Source organism: Bos taurus, chromosome 21 (assembly GCF_002263795.3).
Source record: "Bos taurus isolate L1 Dominette 01449 registration number 42190680 breed Hereford chromosome 21, ARS-UCD2.0, whole genome shotgun sequence".
Classification (NCBI taxonomy): Eukaryota; Metazoa; Chordata; class Mammalia; order Artiodactyla; family Bovidae; genus Bos; species Bos taurus.
Genome location: NC_037348.1, coordinates 65564636 through 65584068, shown reverse-complemented (window position 1 = coordinate 65584068; position 19433 = coordinate 65564636).

Sequence of the window (19433 nt, the reverse complement as noted above, 5' to 3'; positions counted from 1 at the left end):
GTCCATGTCTTGGCTATTGTAAATAGTGCTGCTATGAACATCGGGGTGCATGTATCTTTTCAAATTAGTGTTTTTGTTTTTCCCAGATATGTACCCAGGAGCAGGATCGCCAGGTCAGATGGTAGCTCTACTTTTAGTGTTTTAAGCTGTCTCTATATTGTTTTCCATAGTGCATGCACCAACTTACCTTCCCACTAACATAGTACGGGGTTTCTTGTGTGTGGGGGTTGTCTCTTAGGAACACATTTCCAAAAGTACAATCTCAAGACCAATAGGCATCAGCATGTTTATAACTCTTTGTATATATTTTCATATTCATCTCTATAAGGGCCATGTTAGTCTCACATTTCCTGGTGCCCTTCTGACAAGTGTGTCTCTGAGGTTGTCATTAAATGTATATGCAGCTAACCCTTAAACAACACAGGTTTGACCTTCGAAAGTCTACTTACTGGGTTGGCAAAAAAGTCTGATCAGAAAGTTCATTCGGGTTCTTCACTACGAGCAGAAAAACCCAAGTGAACTTTTCGGCCAACCCAGTAGATGCAGGATCTATTGACATGCGAATGTGCTTAGGGGCTCAGTCATGTCCACCTCTTTCAACCCCACGGACTGCAGCCCGCCAGGCTCCTCTGTCCATGGACCTGTCCAGGCGAGAATATTGGAGTGGGTTGCCCTTCCCTTCTCCAGGGGATCCTCCCAATCCAGGGACTGAACCCTAGTTTCCTGCATTGCAAGCAGATTCCTTACCATCTGAGCCACCTAGGAAGCTCCCTTTTTCAATAGTAAATACTATTTACTATGTGATCTGAGGTTGGTCATATGCTCTGATACAGAACCTCAGATATAGAGAAACCATGGATACGGAGGGGTCACCTGGAGTCATATGCAGATTTTGCATGAAGGGTTGGCACCCTTAACTCCTGTGTTGTTCAAGGATTGACTGCATTTGGCTAATTCACTGGATGCAAAATAATCTATTGTGAATCTCAGGAATACCGCATCCCCCAGAAAGTAGATACAGAGGTATTTTTCTCCCTTTTCCTCTGGCACAATATGCTCATAGTTATTTTGAATAGATAGAACCATATAAAATTGCCTAGAGTCTATCATCTCTGCGCTACAGAGAAGACAATTTCATACATTTCATCCCCAAACTAAACATTTGAGTGCAAGCTGCAGCAGGCTATCAAGACCTAGCAAGGACCAAATGGCCATTTCTCCTTCCTCCCTGGCAAGAGATCCTGAGGTGACTTGGCGACATAACATTCAATTTTAGGAAATTAATTCCATCCTCCGGCTTGCTTGTTCTCTGAAGGCTGGTGTCAGCTGAGCAGAGGGACAGCAGAGGTCTCAGAAGCATCTGATATTGTTGGGGCCGATGAGACTGCACGACTCGGTCCAGCCAATGACTGTCTGGTTTGCACTGACCTGGGCCAGGTGGACGGCCGTCAGAGTTCTGTGCGGTTTTCCGGCTGGAAGCATGTCGCCAAGACCCCTACCTACTGCAGTTTCTCCCCAAGCCAGTCTCAGCTGGCCACTTCCCAGGATGTCCTGGATGCCAGGACATCCGGGCTTCGTTCTCAGACCACTCCCTAAGGAAGAGGTTTTTACCAGCAAGAGTGAAGGGAGAGGGCCTTCCCAGGTGGTGCTAGTGGTAAAGAACCCGCCTGCCAAGGCAGGAGAGAGAAGAGACGCGGGTTCGATCCCTGGCTTGGGAAGATCCCCTGGAGGAGGACACAGCAACCTCCTGCATGTACTTGCCTGGAGAATCCCATGGACAGAAAAGCCTGGCGGGCTGCAGGCCATGGGGTCCCAAAGAGTCGGACATGACTGAAGCGACTTAGCACGCACGAATGGAGGGAGGAAAGAATGACATGCACACCATGAGGCTCTCCGGACTGTGAGGTGCGCTGGTATAATCAACGCTTCATGAAACACAAATCTTGATTTTTTTTTTCAATTGTGGAGAAATATACAAATCATAAATTTCGCTGTCTTAACCACTTTAACGTGTATGGATCAGTGGCTTTCAATACATTCTCATGGTTGTACAACCATTCCCACCACCCAACCCAGAATGTTTTCATCTTCCCAACCTGGAACTTGGTCCCTATTAAACAGCGACTCTCCACCCTCCCCCGCGCCCAGCCCCTGCAAACCACCTTGCTACTTCCTGTCTCTAGGAAATTGCCTGCCGGGTGTACCTCATGTAAGAGGAATCCTACAACACGTGTCCTTTTGTCTGGTTTATTTCACTGAGCATCACGTTCTCCAGGTTCATCGAGGTTGCAACCTGCGTCGGGATTTTCTTCTCTTTTTAAGGTGGAACATAATGCACTGTGTGGATGGAGTACATTTTGTTTATCTGTTTATCTGGTCGTTGGACGTTGAGCTGCCTCTGCTTTTCAGCTGTTGTGTATTCGTAACAAGTGCTGTTGTGAATACAGGGATACAAACACAAAAGCGGGTTTTTACAATAGGTCTGAAGCTGCGAGCAGAGTCGAGCCTCTCGCACCGACACCCCTCACTGATGCTGGAGAGAGGTGTCCAAAGGAGAAACTGAGGCATGGCGAGCAGTGACACCCAGCGAGGACAGGAGGTGGGGCCCCAGCTCCTTCCCTCTGGGCGGCTGTGCCGGGGGTCCCAGGGTCCTGGGGGGCCTGTCTTTGAGGTCGGCTGCAGGAAGACCCTTGCTTGGGACAAGACTCCCCAGAAGTCTTGGCAGCAGGCAAGGCACTAGAGACACCCCCCTACCAAGATTCAGGGGGCACAGGCCTCCAGTCCTGCTTTCCCATACCCAGAGTGCCCATTTACAGATGGTCACACTGAGGCCCTCCTGGAGGCCCGCTCAGCCTCGCTCCAGCCACCCTGCAGGTGGGAGGGGAGGAACGTGGCTCCCAGCCCCTCAGGCACGTTGAGCCTGGGGACAGCTGCCAAGAGACTCAGGTAATTGATGGCTCCTCCAGCCTCCGGCCCTTTTAATTTGATTGAACACGCACTTAGAGAAGGGCCAGAGCCGTGTGCACCGAGGGCCAGGCCCATAAATCAGGCTCCCGAAGCCAGCCTCCCACGCCGGAAGCGCTAAGTCCCCATCTGGAGCTATGGGGCAGTCCCCCAGGGTAGGGGTCCCTGACCACCTCCCGCAGGCGCAGGGAAAACTGCGGGTGGGTCTTCACCACGCCTGGGGAGCACAAGCTGTTCTCCCGTCCTGCAGGGGACCATAGCACCCCCATCCAAGACCCCAGCTGCCTCTGGGTCCTTCTGGGACTTCTCTGGGTCCTTCAGAGACCGGAGCCCCTGACAGAGAGTCCCTGGCAGCGGCTGGAGGGGCCAGGAGGGGCCGGAGTGAATCTTCCCCCCACAGGGGCTCATCTGAGAGTCAGGGTTACAGGGTGGGGGGCTTACCCCTCCCGGCCCCATTCTCCCTTCAGTGTTGCTCACACACCCTGTTGCCCCCCAACAAGGACGCCCGTGACCCCAGAGTCTGACGGATACCCCTCATGGCTCCTGTCATTGCCCACCCCCCAGGGGCTCACTCCTGCCTGTTCAAACACTCTCTTCTCTTGGCTTGGGGACCCACTCAGGTCTCCTTGGGCTTCTCTGGAGACCCTCCAAGACTCTCCTCAAGGGTCAGCCTGGTGCCCAGCCCTCTCTTTGTGACAGGCATCCTGCGCAGCCTTGGCCCCCACCAGGCTGTGTGCCAGAGAAGGCAATGGCAACCCACTCCAGTACTCTTGCCTGGAAAATCCCATGGACGGAGGGGCCTGGTGGGCTGCCGTCTATGGGGTCACACAGAGTTGGACACGACTGAAGCGACTTAGCAGCAGCAGCAGCAGTAGCAGCAGGCTATGTGCCCGGGAATCTCAGACTTCATCTGCGGCCCAGGCCCAAGCTTGCCCCGGGGGCCCACCTACCATGTAGACCCTTCCACCACCAAGCACCGCAGAATCACACACCCAGCACCTGTGACTCAGGACCTCTCTCTCCTAGGATCAGGGGCCAAGCCTCCACTTACACATCTCCCTCATCCCTCAGGTCCAGGTAATCCCTTTTGTTGTTGCTCTTCAGTCACTCAGTCGTGTCCACCTCTTTGTGACCCCACGAATTGCAGCATGCCAGGCTTCCCTGCCCTTCACTATTTCCCAGAGCTTGCTCAAACTCATGTCTATCACGTCGGTGATGCCATCCAACCATCTCATCCTCTGTCGTCCCCTTCTCCTCCTGCCCTCAATCTTTCCCAGCATCAGGGTCTTTTCCAATGTGTCGGCTCTTCTCATCAGGTGGCCAAAGCATTGGAGCTTCGGCTTCAGCATCAGTCCTTCCAATGAATATTCGGGGTTGATTTCCTTTAGGATTGACTGGTCTGATCACCTTGCAGTCCAAGGGACTCTCAAGAGTCTTCTCCAGCACCACAGCTTGAAAACATCAATTCTTCAGTGCTCAGCCTTCTTTATGGTCCAACTCTCACATCCATACATGACTACTGGAAAAACTCTAGCTTTGACTATATGGACCGTTGTTGGCAAGGTGATGTCTGTGCTTTTTACTACGCTGTCTAGGTTTGTCATAGCTTCTCTTCCAAGGAGCAAGTGTCTTTTAATTTCCAGGTAATCTCTAGTCTTGAAAATTCTGCCTCAGCAACCTTCCTCCAGCCCACCCACTCCCCCATCCCACCACCCTGCCTGACTCCCCTCCCTGCCTGTCTGCCCACTCCCTGCCCAGCCCCCATCCCTCATCAAGGAGCAACCCTCCCCCCATAGCTCCCGGGACCGTAGGGGTGCTCAACCTTAGGGGCTCCAGGCATCCACTCTGCCTTCCTTCTCACCTCAACACCCCTTCCCCTTGTCTGGAGGCTGTCGGGGCACAGATGGATCACATGTCCCTTCCTTCAAGACCCCTGGGCATGAGAGACCCTCTGGGATGAGGACAGGGCACCATCTCCGCATCCCGGCTGGCGGGAGGGAAGGGCATTGCAGACAAGGAACAGCACATGCAGGAAGGCCTGTGCTCAGCAGAAGGCGCTCAGGGATGGGTTACAGGCAGCTTCCAGTAGGGAGCCCAGAGCTCGAGGTGGGAGGGCATGGCGGCGCCACAGAGGAGACCTTCCTGGGCCGCTTAGCAGGGCAGCCTTTCTCCAGAGGGCCACGAGGTGGGGGGACGGCCTGGGGCTGTAGCCTGAGGGACTGAGAGGGAGTGCAGGCAGGAAGAGGCCTCTGGCCGAGATCGCCGCTCCCCAGCCTCCATGCCTCCACTCTCCCACAAGGCTCCTGGCCAAGGTTGTTCAGGCCACTGTGCACTTTTTTACGAGGCTGGAGGTTTGTAAAAATTATTAGTTGGTGGAAACTCAAGGGCTGCCGGCCAGGCCTCTGTGGCGGCGGCGGCAGCCTGCCTGTAGGACACCCGCACAGCCTCTGGCAGGGGCGTGGGGGGGGGAGGCGGCCAAGCTGCAGCTTCGCACCGTGGAATGTTCTAGGCCGGGACTAAGGCCTGGGGGGTGGGGGTGTGTAGCCCCCACACCCACTGCCTCCTCGCGGGGAGCCTTGGGCCGGGGACCAGGCTGGTGGCAATGCAGGAAAGGCGGTCCCTCGCCAACAGAGTGGCCCTCACCCCCGACCGTGGAAGTGCTGCCCTGGCTCACGGACTCGGGTTCGAATCCCAGGCCTGCCAGTCCCTCGCCCTGGGGCTGGGGACGCTGACAGTGGACTCAATGGGCACCCACAGGCTTTGGGAGCTGAACTGGGCCTCTCTGTGACTTAAGTCTTATGTGGACAGTCCTGGAAGGAGGAGCCATCATCACCCGCTGCCTCAGGTCACCGCCCCTCCCCTTGCCCCCAGCAAGGGAAGGAGAGCGTGGTGCCCACTTCCCCAAGTGGCACAGGAGAGACCCCCACCCCACCACCCAGGGGCACCTGGTGCACATTAGCGCCCAACGGCCAACGCGAGCTGCTTTCCTTTTCCCACCACAAACCCTCCTGGAGCTGGCCGGTGCCTCTCCACGCTTGCCGGGAGTTCCCTCAGCAGAAAGGAATGTGCAGGCCCAGCAATCTTGGAAACACCCAGAGCTTGCAGAACAAGCTGGACGGGGTCAGCTGTGCAGGACCTCGGCCCCCAAGCCCCTTGGCGCCACTGATTCCCTGGAACAGGGCGCAGGCCGTGGGGCCCGGGCCCCTTCTGCCCTGCGCTCACCCCTCCATCCGTGATCATGAGCATCTGAAGGCCATGGGCCTCACCTTCTCTGGCTCAGCCAAGAGGCTCTCAGGAAACGGGGGTGGGAGCAGGGAGGAAGGCGGGAGGCAGTGGGGGGTGGATGGAGGCCCTTTTGTGTCTCGATGAAGGACAGGCGGGAGGCCTTGTCCTTTCCCCAGTCCTGTCGCTGATGCCATAGAGGGGCATCTGAGCGGGGGCCTTCTTCTCTGGGCCTCAGTTTCCCCAAGCAGCACAGGGCGGCCCCCTGCTCTGTCCACTGTCACCAGCTGAATGACCGATAATACTCTGCAGGACTCAACAGAGTGATGGGTCCATCAGACACACATACCGAGGGTTTCGTTAATAGGAGTATGGTCTTGCTAGGTAGGGAGGTGAGAGTCTGCTGCAGACTGTAGCTGGAGTACTAACACTCAGTCCTGGGAGAAGCTGACAGAGGACTCCTGTCCAGAGGAGGCACCAACAGGCATCATGCAAGGAGCAGATAAAAGAAGCCTGGAGATTTGGTCTGGAGGAAAGAGGTCAGGAGGGTCAGGTTGCTGCTTCCAGATGCACTAGGGCCCAAGCACAGTTCTGGAAAGTTCTTTCCTAACCGTGAGAACTCTTCCAGGAAGGAACGGGCTCCCCGGTGAGGTAGTGAGCTCTCCATCCCAGCAGGCAAGCAAGTCTCTGTGTGGGATTCTGGTCTGCAGAACCCCTGGTCCCCAAGGGGTCTGGAGGGAGTGATTGACTGGGCCCTTCAGCCTTGTGGTTCCTGAGGCCTGGGCTGTTGCTCTCGGAGAAGGGGCCATTTGTAGCCACGGAAGCGCCTGGTGCACTTCACAGATGCTTTCATGGGCCACGTAGGTTGCTCCGAGCACCACATTCCTGGTTTCCAAGCAGAGAGGAGGCCCCAGATCCTCTGTCTTTCTGGCCTGGGCCCTGTTTACTCCTCAGCCCAGCAGAGACCCTGACCGCCGCCCTCATCCAGAGCACTCCTGCCCAATGAGGCCCCAGTGACGTCTCCACTCGCCCTTCCCCGAGTGACCCGAGCTGCTCCCCAACCCTCAGAGCCGTCCCCCAGCCCCTCTGTGTGGGCCTGGGGGCTGCCGCGGGTGTAACCACTGGCTCCAGGGTCCCACAGACCGGCAAGAGGACCCCACCTCCCTTTTGAGATGGGATGCCTGAGGCCCAGGGACGCAGCACCCTACCAGGGACCACGTGGCAAGGCTGGGCCAGAGAGGCCCAGGGCCCCGCCGCCTGGGCCCCCGGCCCGGAGGCCCCCTGCTCCCCAGGCCCCCGCCCCCGCCCAGCTGCCGGGGCCTAATCCAGGCCTGTGGGAAGCGGGCCGGGCGCGGAGGCGGATGGGGACCAGGAGGCCCCCCGGTACCGCTGGGACGCCTTGATGTCACAGATGCGGCTCTGGGCCCCTGCCTCGGCATTTGACGAACTTGCTAAATTGCAATTCTCCGTGGCACGGGGGGGAGCTGGGCCGGGGGCCAGGCCTCCTTCATTAACCTCAGCAGCTGCAGCTGCGGGGAGCCAAGGGGTGGAGGCCTGGCTGGGCAGGGGGTTCTGGGGCCTCAGGACCCCCACCCCAGACCCTCCACCCAGGGACCCAGCAACTGGAGGGAGGGGTAGCGTTCCCGGGAGGTGCTGAGCAGAGCCACACAGGAAAGAGAGGGGCCCCAAACCCAGCGCGGGGAAGACACAGCCAAGGAAGGATTTCCGTCCAGAATGTAACTTTCCCAGGATTCTTCCACTGGAGTGGAGGGAGCAGGCTAGGCTCCGATGGGCGGAGGAGGAGCGGGGTGAGGGGGGTCTCATCTGGAGTCACGTGGTGAACCGAGGTGTGGGTGCCAGCATCTGAACCCAGCTCTCCCTGGCGAGGGCTGCACCCATCCTGCTCTGGGATGTGCCCATTTCCCTAAGCTGCACACGAGTTTCCTTGACGGTGCCTCTAGTTCTAAGGTGAGGGGGGGCACCCCTCAAGCAGCAAGCTAAGAAGGAGCTGCCACGTAAGACTCCAGCTGCGAGAAGGCAGGACTATGCTTTGCCCGGGGGAGTCCTCTGTGCTGCAGGACGAAGGCCCAAGGACCCGAATCCAGCAGGGGTGGGGAGGGCACAGCCCATCAGCCCGGGTGCCTCCCAGGAGAGGCAGACCTGGTGGATGTCACCAGACTGGTGGGCCCTCAGGAGAACCATTTCCCTAAAAAAGCAAACACTGGGGGAAGCTTGAGGGTCAGTGAGCACAGACATGGACCCTGCTGGGCGCACAGTAGGTCTGCAGCAGGGGGCGTTCCCTGGGCCGGGGTCGGTACCCCCGAGGGAGCCAGCAGGAGCTTTGGCACAGGAGCCTCAAGCAGAATTCTGTGCTCCAGACAATAAATTTCCACACACGTACACAGAGAGCAGCGTCTCTGCTTCCGGCTGCCTCGTCTCCTGGAATAGCCGCCTTTTAATTACATGGAAAGGTCACCAGATAAAAAAAAAAAAAGAAAGAAAGGAAAAGTCGGAGTCGCTAGAAACTTCCTCTTCATGCCCAGAACTTTGCAACAAGGTAGCTTAGAGCCACGGGGTAAGCAGAGGCCCGCGGGTCCAGTGGGGCAGGGTTCATAAGTGCCCAGCCCCCAACCCTCTCTACTTCTAGAGTGGGTAGACATGTGGTGGAGACTGAACTCTGTTCTTCAAGCGCTGGCCTCCTTGCAAGTAGGCACTGGGCTTGGCACTGTGGACCATGAGCAAACGAGCCCCGGGGCCACGGGCTTAGAGTCTAGTGGTGGGGGTAGCGGGAGAGACACACGTGAACCAATCAATCACACGGCTCGGGCATCTCAATAGCGGTGAGTGCTGCAGGCCTGGAGTAGGAGAACTTATCTCGGTCTGAGAAACCAAGGAGGGCTTCCTGGAGGAAGTGGTACTGGTGCTTGAAGGAAGAGTGGGCAGTCATCCTGGAAAACAAGTCTTTTTTTCTTCAAAGAGGGAGTTGGGCACACAAGATGGAAAGCACCAGGGAGTAAAAAAAGCAACCTGGGTTCCCAACCAGCTGGACTAGGGGCAGTCAGGCCTCCATGCTTTTGCTTAAACTATCCCCCCAACACCCAACCACCCCCAACCCAGAACGCCTTTCCAGGACAAAGGCATCACAAACCTTCTGCATGTCCCTGCCTTTCTAAGTCGCAGAGAACCACAGTTGGAAGGGAGCGTCCAGCTCTACCAGACCCTTGCAAGTCCCAGGGACCCTCAATGTTCCCACCAGCACTGTCTCTGCATCTCGGGACTCTGGAGCCCAGGGTAAGATGGGTCCCCTCCACGGCTCCAGGTAATCAACCCTGCACGCCTGAGGGGCTCCTGAAGTGCACCCAAAAGGTCGACCTCCCCAAGTTTGGGGGCCAGGGGTCTATAATGATTTTCTCTGTGTAAACTCTTTTCCTATCTCCCCTCATATATTGGATTTACTGGTCAAACGGACAGAATTTACATGATCATTCCAGCCCCACATCTGAGACTGGTCACTTACTTCAAAATATGTATTAAAAATGTAATGAATCATCTCCATAGCGTAAAAACAACCCAAACCAAACAGACAGCCACAGAGCTGCGGGGAGAAAACCACTGCAGAACATTCACCCCTGTGATCTGCCTCTGGATGGGGACTCAACGGGATTTTAATTTTCTTCTCTGTACTCGTACGCTTCCCACTGATTCTACAGTGAGCCGATCCCCTATTGTAATCAGAAAAAGAAGATACAATTTTTAATAAAAGGATGAGGCATCGATGTTACTAAGCGTGGTTTTGAATTGTTCAAGAGCCCCTGCCTGTCCCCTCCCATCCCCACCTTGGAAGTGGCAGTTCTCCTGCGCACCCCCCGCCCCTGTTTCCAGGCAGGCGTTTATGCCCACGGCTGTGCGCACACAGGCAGGGCATCTGGTCTCCTGCTCTGCTCACTTAACATATACGATAAGCATCTCTTTCCACGAAGACTTCATAATCATGGCGGTTAAGGGCTGCGGCATCCTCCTGCCGCCGGCGGCCCGGATCCTCACTTGAAATTCGGCGGGGGGAGCAACAGCCTGCAGAGCTATTAGGGGCCGTGATTGATGGTTCCGTCCGCCGTCCGCGAGGCTAGCTTGGCTGCACCCCCCCGGGGAGAGCGTGTCGGCCTTATTAATCCTGTGTACCTGTCTGGCCTGGGGAATGGCTGTGTTTGTGTGCCCAGGAAAACAGCCTGGAGCTGGTCTTCTCACCACCCCTGCACCCCCCACCCCCAAACGCAGGGTTGGGGGGTGTGCATCTCAGAGCCCAGCCAAGGGGTCCCGGCCAAAGGGCCCCAGGGTTGTTCACTTTCAAACCCATTTTTCTCCTTGATATTCAAAGTCCTCTCAGCCTGGAGCTGTTCCGTGTCTCATGTGGGGGGCTCCTGCATTTCCTAGCTGGTGTCAAGGGGTACCCTCCCAGCACCCCGGCATGCTGGGACCCTTCGGCTCCCCCTCCCCTCACTCACACACAGATCCCGCCAGCACCTATCTGATCAGTTTCTCATTCATTTCCCTTCGAAGTGGATAACAGGCTATGGTCCTGAAACAGAACTTCCCAAGGGGAGAAGCCAGGAGGAGATGAGGGCCCAGGCATGCCAGAGCTTTCTTCTTTCCCCCAGATCTTGCTCCTCCTCCCATTTCCATCTCCCATCCCCATCTTGGAAGAAGGTACCAGCATCCACCCAGGGGCCAGGCTGGCTGACCCTCCTGCCACCACCCCGGCCGTGCCTGCTGTGGCCCTGAGCCTGCAGCACAGCCATCTCAGTGGCGCAGCCTGCGTCCTTCTCTCTCCCTCAACCACGGCGGGCCACGGCCTTTCTGCCCCACCTCCTCTCTGCACTTGGGGGAAGCTTATTAAAATGCCAATCTGCCGGGGCCCCACTTTAAAAGGAATAGCTTCACCTTGCCCTTGGTACAAAGGCCAAGCCCCTCTCTGTATTGGCACTGCCCACCCCCTGCACCCCTCTCCTCCCCGTCTTCATCACAGATATCCAGACTCCCCAGGTCCTCCTTCTGGGAGTGACACCTTCCCCATCCTCAAGCCTCTGCCGGGCAAAGCTCCCTTCTTCTGGAGTCTCACTGGAGTTGTCCCTTCCTTCCTTCAGGCTGTCCTAACTGTCTCCCCAAAAGCTAGAGCAGGAGCCCCTTCTCTAACCACTGTGTCTTCACCATCGAAGTACAATCATTCACGTCTATTGAATGATTGTCTTGTTTCTATGGACGGGACCATCTGCCCCACCAGAAGAGCAGGTGATTAATACCTCCACCAGGGGACCAGCTCCCAGAGAGCTTCTGAGGGGCACTGGTGGGGCCTCGGAAAACACTTGAGGAGAAAAATGAAGACAGAGAAAGGGAGGAAACACGAGAAAGGAGGAAAGAATGGAGGGAGGGGAAGAAGGAAGGAAGGGAGTGGAAACAAGCTGTGTGCCAAAGCTGGCTTGTACTGGCTTGCAAGAACCAACTGTTAAATTTTCAAGCAATTTTGTGAGTTGGTGTTTGAACATCTGGCAGTTTGAAACTGGCCGTGGTGGGAGTATTTATACCAAGGAAATTGGCAAATGCTACACGTCAGGGCCTTTCATTCCCCAGGGGACCAGCCTCCTGGCTCCTCACCAGCTGAATTCCTAAATTTGCCCACACTATCCCCCGTTTCAGCTAAGACTTACAGACTCCCAGGATGGGAAAGGATGATCCCGTGCATTCAGGCACCTCATCTAGTGGTTCAGACAGCCTCTGATCTCCTCCCCACGCTGGCTCCGTGCTGGGCCCCAGGGCTCAGGAGGTCACAGCCTGATGGGGTGCTACACGTGTATATGGCAACGGGGTGAACTGGTCTGGGCAAGGGATGGCCAAGGTCAGGAGAGGGGACACGGAGGAGGCAGTGGTCAGTCCTGGGCCGCCTGAGGGCACCTAGGAGAAGACCCACAGTGCTTAGGACATGGCTCAGTGCTTGAACTTCTACAATGTGTTTAGATCTCCTCTGTGGGCCAGTACATGAGCTTATAAATTAGGAATGATCTTGGAGGCAAGTTACAGCAAACCCAGAGAACATTGTCTACAACAAATGAGGCTTTTTTGTTTTTTTCTCACTTAGCAAGAAGCCTGGAGGTAGGTGGTACTGGTGTTGGTTCCACTGCTCAGGGGGGGCCTGGTGGACCCCAGGCTCTTTCTGTTTCCGCTCCTATCCCTCTTGGCTTGTGATCTTTGTCACCGGATGACAATTACGGTTCCCAGCTCTGAGTCTGCTGGAGGGAGTGGGGAGGGGCGGGCAAGCCCTTTCAGGGGTGATTAGAGGTCTTTGCTGGGGTCTCTCCTGTCTGCTAGGAGCTCCCGGAAGAGCTGAACTGCTTCTGAGCCCCGCTCCCTCGACCCAGCCCCAGCCAGGCACAGAGCAGGTGCGCCGCGCGTGCACATAAGCGGAGCCAACAGCAAAACGACACAGGTATCTGCAGAGCTGGCAGGGTGGCCTGGGGCTGCTTCGCGGCCTGAGCAGTGAAATAACGCCACCTGCTCATCTACCTGCCACCTACCTAATGAGCTGCAAGTGGGGACCGCCCCAGCCGCTCCCTGACAGTTGGCCGGGAGCCCACAGAAGCCCCAGTAACCTTTTCAGCTCCTTCAGAGAGCACGTTTACAAAGGATGAGGGATCTCTACTCCAGATGGGCCAGCCCAGGACCCAGGCCTGCGAATCCATCTCCGCTGCAGGCAGAGCGGCGCCTGGCAATGACAGAGGCTGGTGCCCAGAGCGGCATGGGCCGGTGGGCCCGCCCTGAGCCTCTGCGCCCCCGCCAGTGAAAAGGCCGCAATGAGAATGATGGAGTCTAGAGATCTGCCAGGGTTCTCCGTTGCCGGTGTCAGAATCCACCCTCGCGAACCTGATCAGGAGGGGCTCATTAGGTGGGATTAGAAGTCCCATGGAATCTCAAGGCAAGAAAGGCCGATCGTACCTACCAGGGAACCAAAATAGAGGGCAGATATGAAAGAGTTCTTTGGGGTTTGCAGAAGCAGACCAAAGACTTGAGGGCAAATCGTTTATTTGCGGGGGTGGGGGGTCAATGGCAGGACTTGTTGGGACAGGGCAGAAGGCAGGGAGGCCAGGAGTCAGCACAGCACAGGGGGTGGCAGGGGTCCCCCAACAGTGACCATGGCGAGCCCGCACTGGAGAGAAGGTGCCACAGTGTCCTGCCAGGGGTACCCTGGGGTCGGTGGCTGGTGGAGGGCTCTCCCCGGGGCACTTGGACCCGCCCTGAGCACAGGATGGCTCAGGTGAAGCCCCGCTGAGACTCTGGCAGGGAAAGCCCGCGTGCGGTGGGCTGTGGCATCCCTGGCCCGCACTGTCACAACGGGGCCCCTGCTGCTGCCTCTCTCCATCCGGCACCATGACTCTTGCCCCAGGCCTCCCAGAAAAGCCCTCCCCTTCCTTATCCTGTGCAGGAGCACCTTCAGGTCCCACGTACTCGACCTCATGCTCCATCGTGTCCGACTCTCTGCCACCCCGTGGACTGTATAGCCCTCCAGGCCCCTCTGTCCATGGGATTCTCCAGGCCAGAATCCTGGAGTGAGTTGCCATTTCCTCCTCCAGGGGATCTTCCCGACCCAGGGGTGGAATCCAAGTCTCCCTGCATTGCAGGGGGATTCTTTACCTGCTGAGCCATAAGGGAAGCCTTCAGGTCCCAGCTAGGACCTTAACCCCAGGAGCTCTAAGAAGCATTGCTTCAGCTTTCCAGGCTCTATGGCACAAGAGGGCAAAGGGGTGGGGGGCAGTGGCAAGTGGGAGGGCGTCCTGTAGGGTCTGCTGTGCCCACCTCGGGGCCTTCGCAGATCCCATTTGCTCCACCTGAATGCTTCTGCCGATCTGCATGCACCTGGGTAACTCCTTGTCTTTCAGGCTCCACTTGGTTATCACATCCTCGGAGAGGCTGTCATGATGATCTCTCTGTCTCACTGTACCTCTCTCTGACCACCGTCTGCAACCTCACCCTGCCTTAATTGTCTCCGAAGCAGCCACCCCCTCACTCCCTGGAACGATCTCATTTGTTTACATGTTTATGCCCTCTCTATGTGTCCTTCCCTCTCTTGCTGGGCACACAGTAGGGCCTCAGTAATACTTGCGAGTGCATTGTGGATGGCCCTGCCCCTCAGGCTGTTGTGGCTTTCTCACCATAATGCACGTGAAGAGCCTAGCGTGGTGCCTGGCACACAGTAGGTGCTCAACAACAGGTCAACTCAGAAAAGGGTGGTATCAGTATCGTTCTCTCGTCCAGTCCCTCCACTCTCTGGGTGAGGTGACTGCGGCCCAGAGAGGGGCAAGACCACTCGGAAGGTCACAGAGCGTGCCCTGGCCCAGAGAACCCAGCTCTCCTGCAGCGCAGCCCCTTCCGTTTCTACTTTTGCCAGCCGCAGCTCGGGCCCTGGGAGACTCAGTCTGGCGGCTCTGAAATAATAGAAGGGAAAGTTACAGCTCTCCTATTCCTCAAGAAAAATTAATTCCACCGCCAGGCATTTGTCCCCGAAGCTTCGGAAGCTGGGGATCAAATCATGGCCCTGTCTTTGTAGCTGTCGCACTTCAATGTTTCAAAGGCGGATTCCCAGGTAAAATATTGCCGTCCCAGTGGCCCTGCGCACAGCAACGCTCAGAGTAATCTCGCCCGGCACAATACAAATGGGATACAATGTCGCCCATACGGGTTTTAAATGAGAAAGTTAGAAAAACAAAATGCGGAGGTAGGAAGCGGTTCTGATTACAGGGAGCTCAAAGTAATTGCCTTCCCGCGGAAGCCAAGACGGCTCTGCCACCAAGGTGGGGGTGGGGGCAGCAGGGAGGAGGGGCTGCCTCCCCACCCCCCATCCATCATCCCATCACAGGGACTTTGAATATTAAGTAAAGTTTTATTTATGATTCTTCTTGCAGGCTTATGACTCTCCAGCGAGACAGGGATAATAACAAACCGTCTCACACAAAAGTTAGGCTATAAAAAAATAATTAAGGAAAATTTTCCCCGCAGTCCATGCAGCTAGGAAGCTGAGTCCTTCTGCAAACATACTCGCGTGGCCTTCGTAATGAAAGCAAATTGCTTCTGGGCTGGAAGCGGCGGGCACAGCAGGCAATGGAGAGCCAGGCTGGTTCTATGGTTCCAGCCTCCCTCATGGAGACGGGGCCTCGGGGGGAGGCAGTGGGCAGGACCCCCCCACCGTCACCCCCGAGAAGAGGCCCACCTCTGGGTCCCGCCCACCTCTGCCCCTCAATGAGCCAACCGGAAAATGCCAGGAAGCCAGGAGATTGATTTCTTCTTTGCAGAAAGTGAAAGATGTACTTGCAACAGATGGCCATAGAATCGCAGGCTGTTTGTTGGCAAATGTCAGCCTGCTCAATCGGCCCCAAATTACTGGGTAAGAAATCTGAGCTGGGGTGGGTAAGAGTGATCAGGTGAGGACCAAGTGGCCCTAGAGTGAGCTCAGGATGACAGGTGCTGGGGGGAGTCCAGGGGAGGGCAGGCAGATTTGGGCTCAGAACCAAAGCCTGGGGCTGCAGGACAGTCAAGGTGGCCCGGCAGACGTTTACCCCCATCTCTGAAAGAGAATGGCATCCCTGGTTCCAGGTGGGTGTCTGCTCCGACGGCAGTAAACACTGCCACCACTTCTAGAGCCCCTATTTGCCCGGGTCATCCTCACAGGGACCCTATGTCTGCCTGGGGACCCTCTGCAGCACCCCCGTGCTGCAGATGAAGAAGCGGAAGCCAAGGGGTAGCTCAGAAAAAGTGCCGAGAAGCAGAGAACTCTGCAGGCTTACGGCGGCAGCCAAGGACCATTTCTCCAGATTTCTCAGCCTTGGAAGCTGGTTGCTAACCAGAAACACTGCATTTCCCCTTAGTTTGTCCCTCTCCTTGTCTCCCAACATCAACCAGGGTCTCTGTGTGGGTATTCACACACCTACACATTTCTAAATCTTTATTTAATACATGGTATTAAACATCTACTACTGGGTATTGGCCACACGAATGAAAGCAATAAATATTGACCAACGGACAGCTCTGTACTTGGCCAAGGGGACACAAGGCGACCAAGACAGACACAGTCCATTATGAAGAATGGCAGTGGAAGTGGAGTGTGGAACAGCGCGATAGGCAGAGGAATATGCAAAGATATGCAAAGTATATGCAAAGATCCTGAGGCCACAAGGAGTATTTTCTCCCAGTTGTTCCTCTTTGTGTATCAGCTAGCATTCAACATTCTACTTTTGTGAGAGTATATAGTACGTGTGTGTGTGTATGTGTGTGTAAGTGTGTGTTTGGGGGTTTGCATATTCACATATTCAACTGATACTTCCTAAGCCCCACTCTATACTGGGCACTGCACCAGGCAGGAGAAGGCGGCAGTGAATATGTGGAAGTGTTTCCAGCCGATCCTCCTGAATATTGGCCCTCATTAGGGCTAGAAAAGGTTTCCCTCATAGTTCAGTCGGTAAAGAATCTACCTGCAATGCAGGAGTAAAGTGAAGTGAAAGTCGCTCAGCCACGTCCACCTCTTTGTGACCCCATGAATTATACAGTCGATGGAATTCTCCAGGCCAGAACACTGGAATGGGTAGCCTTTCCCTTCTCCAGGGGATCTTCCCAACCCAGGGATCGAACCCAGGTCTCCCACATTGCAGGTGGATTCTTTACCAGCTGCGCCACAAGGGAAGCCTGCAATGCAGGAGACCCAGGCTTGATTCCTGGCTCAGGAAGATCCCCTGGAGAAAGAGATGGCAACCCACTCCAGTATTCTTGCCTGGAGAATCCCATGGACAGAGGAGCCTGGCAGGCTACAATCCATGGAGTTGCAACAGTCGGACACGACTTAGCAACTAAACTATCACCACCAGGCCTAGAAACCCTCAATAGTCCTCCACAAAAGAGGCTGCATTCCCAAAGCTCCAGGGCTGTAGGCCTGCCTTCCTCTTTACCCTAATGCACAGTTTCCTGTGTCTCAAAGCCCTTTTCCACCTTGTGTGACCAACAGAGTCCTCTTCACCTGTCAGGAACCAACTCCAGCATCACTTTCTCCAGGAAGCCTTCCACCAGCTATCCAGCCTAAGTACTTGCTCTTCCTCTGTCTGCTCCATCTGGGTAAGATGGCTTATGGCTTCCTCCCCTGGGACTATAGGGTGACAGGTAGGAAAAGAGGAATAGAGGGCTGTAGCAGGAACATAGCTTGTGCCAAGGCAAGCACGTGGCCTTACTCATCAGTGTAAGAGCTTCATGGCCGCATAATGCCTGGCACCTAATGGGTCTTAAATAATTATTGCTGAGGATGGGTATATGCATGAGCCAAGACCCAGGAAGACACATCCCCCCGAACACTTTGTTTTGCAGCAAGGACCTTCTGCCAGGAATATGCTCATTCACATGGGCCTCTGCAACAGGCTTGGACTGCCTTTTTTTTAAAAAAAAAAAAGCCGTTAGAGGCAGCCATGGAGGCCTCAGCCAGGCCTGTGCAGCACAGCCAGTTCTGAGACAGACTGAGATTCCAGGAACCGGGCGCAGACGGGGCAAACAGGCTGAGGCCAGTGGTCTCGTATTCGATATCCAGGTTGTCACCCCATCCTCACCTGAGGCCTGAGTAGAGTGTTGGGGCGCAGCCAGCACCCCTGGAAAGATCCCCTCCTCCCCAACTCATTGCATGTCCCAATGCATGAGGTGGTGGGGTCTGCACCGTCCATGGCTCTAGGCCAGGCCGATTCCAGCAGTTTCCTCCTTGTCCACCCATCACCTCTGCTTCTGCACTGTCTTGGTCCATGACCCCCTTCCCCTTCCCATCAGTTACCCCCCTGCCCCGCGCTGAGCAGTGCTCTCCAGATACCTCGCCCAGAGTCTCCACCCGGGAGGCCGGGGCTCAGCACCCCTGCCTGTTCCCTGCCTCAGGCCCTGGGTGAGGCGCCTGGCCCAGACCCACTGGGGATGAGACCTGGGTGCGGGCACAACTGGTGGTCCGAGCAGGCCACATAGGCCATGGGAAGATCCAGCCACGGCTGCCCTGGTCCTGCAGGCCAGGAGGCCCCCTCCGTGAGAGCCCAGCTGCCTGGCACTGCAACAGGGAGAGTTTTTTCGAGATGAGACAGGCACTCGGGGTTCAGGGGACAAGGGAGCACTAATCCCCGTGTCCGCCCAGCCCGGGAACACTTGCTCTGTTGGCGAGGAGCGCGGGGAAGCCTCCTGCCCGCCCCCCACCCCCCAGGCACTCCATCTGCGCCGTGGCGAATGGCTGTGCCCCAGGGAAGGCCTGGAGAATCCGGTCCTGGGCCCGGTCGCCTCCCAGAACGTGAGTGGTTGACCGAGGATAGTTCAGGCAGGGCACCTGGCCATCCCTTCCTAACACTGTGCAGACATTCACGTCTGGTCCAGGCTGAGAGGGCCAACTCCACCTTCTCTATGGTCCAGGAAGGCTCCACACAATGAGAGTCTAAGTCTGATGACTCCCAACCTTTTCACTTTAGAATGTAATTTTTCAGACACGCTTTTACGCACGTGCCCCAAAATGCACAAAACAGATCAAAGTGGCCCAGGGGACGAGGGCCACACAGAGCCCCGGGTGGGTGCTGGGGGCCAGGCTCCTGCCAACCTCCTTGGGTGAGTGGCTGAGTCTCTCTTAGCCTCAGCTTCCCTGCCTGAGAAATGGGCTGACATCTCCCTCCTGCTGGGTGATGTCCTGGGTCCCACACACGTCCCCTTTTCCGGCGTCTCTCAGGTTTGACTGTGTCCTTGGACCCCCTGAGCACAGGTTCATCATCTGTCAAATGGAGAGCCTCAGACACCAGCCACCTCTGTCACTGACGCTGTGCTATTCAGATCCATGATGGTGGGTGCTGCCGTGTAGGCTGCATGGAGAGAGGGGGCCAGGTTCGGGGTGAAGGAGTGGGCTTGGGAGGTGTCCCCACAGACCCCTTGAGACCTAGACTCTTCATGTTTGGCACATCTGCTTACTCCCCCAGTTCTTCCAAGTCTGTGAGGAAGTTCAGCCCCAGGAGGAGGTCAGTCTCACATCCTCAAGGCCAGAATGGTGACGGGGGCCTCTCTGACCTTGAGCTCTTTTTCTCCAACAGTAACACAAGGAGGACGCCAGCCTGTCTGATCCCAGGATCTATCACTTGGCAATTTCCCCTGAGTGGCTGCTACCCTTCACTCTGAAAAACAGGGCTGTTGAGATAACAGGACCAACATGAACAGGGAGG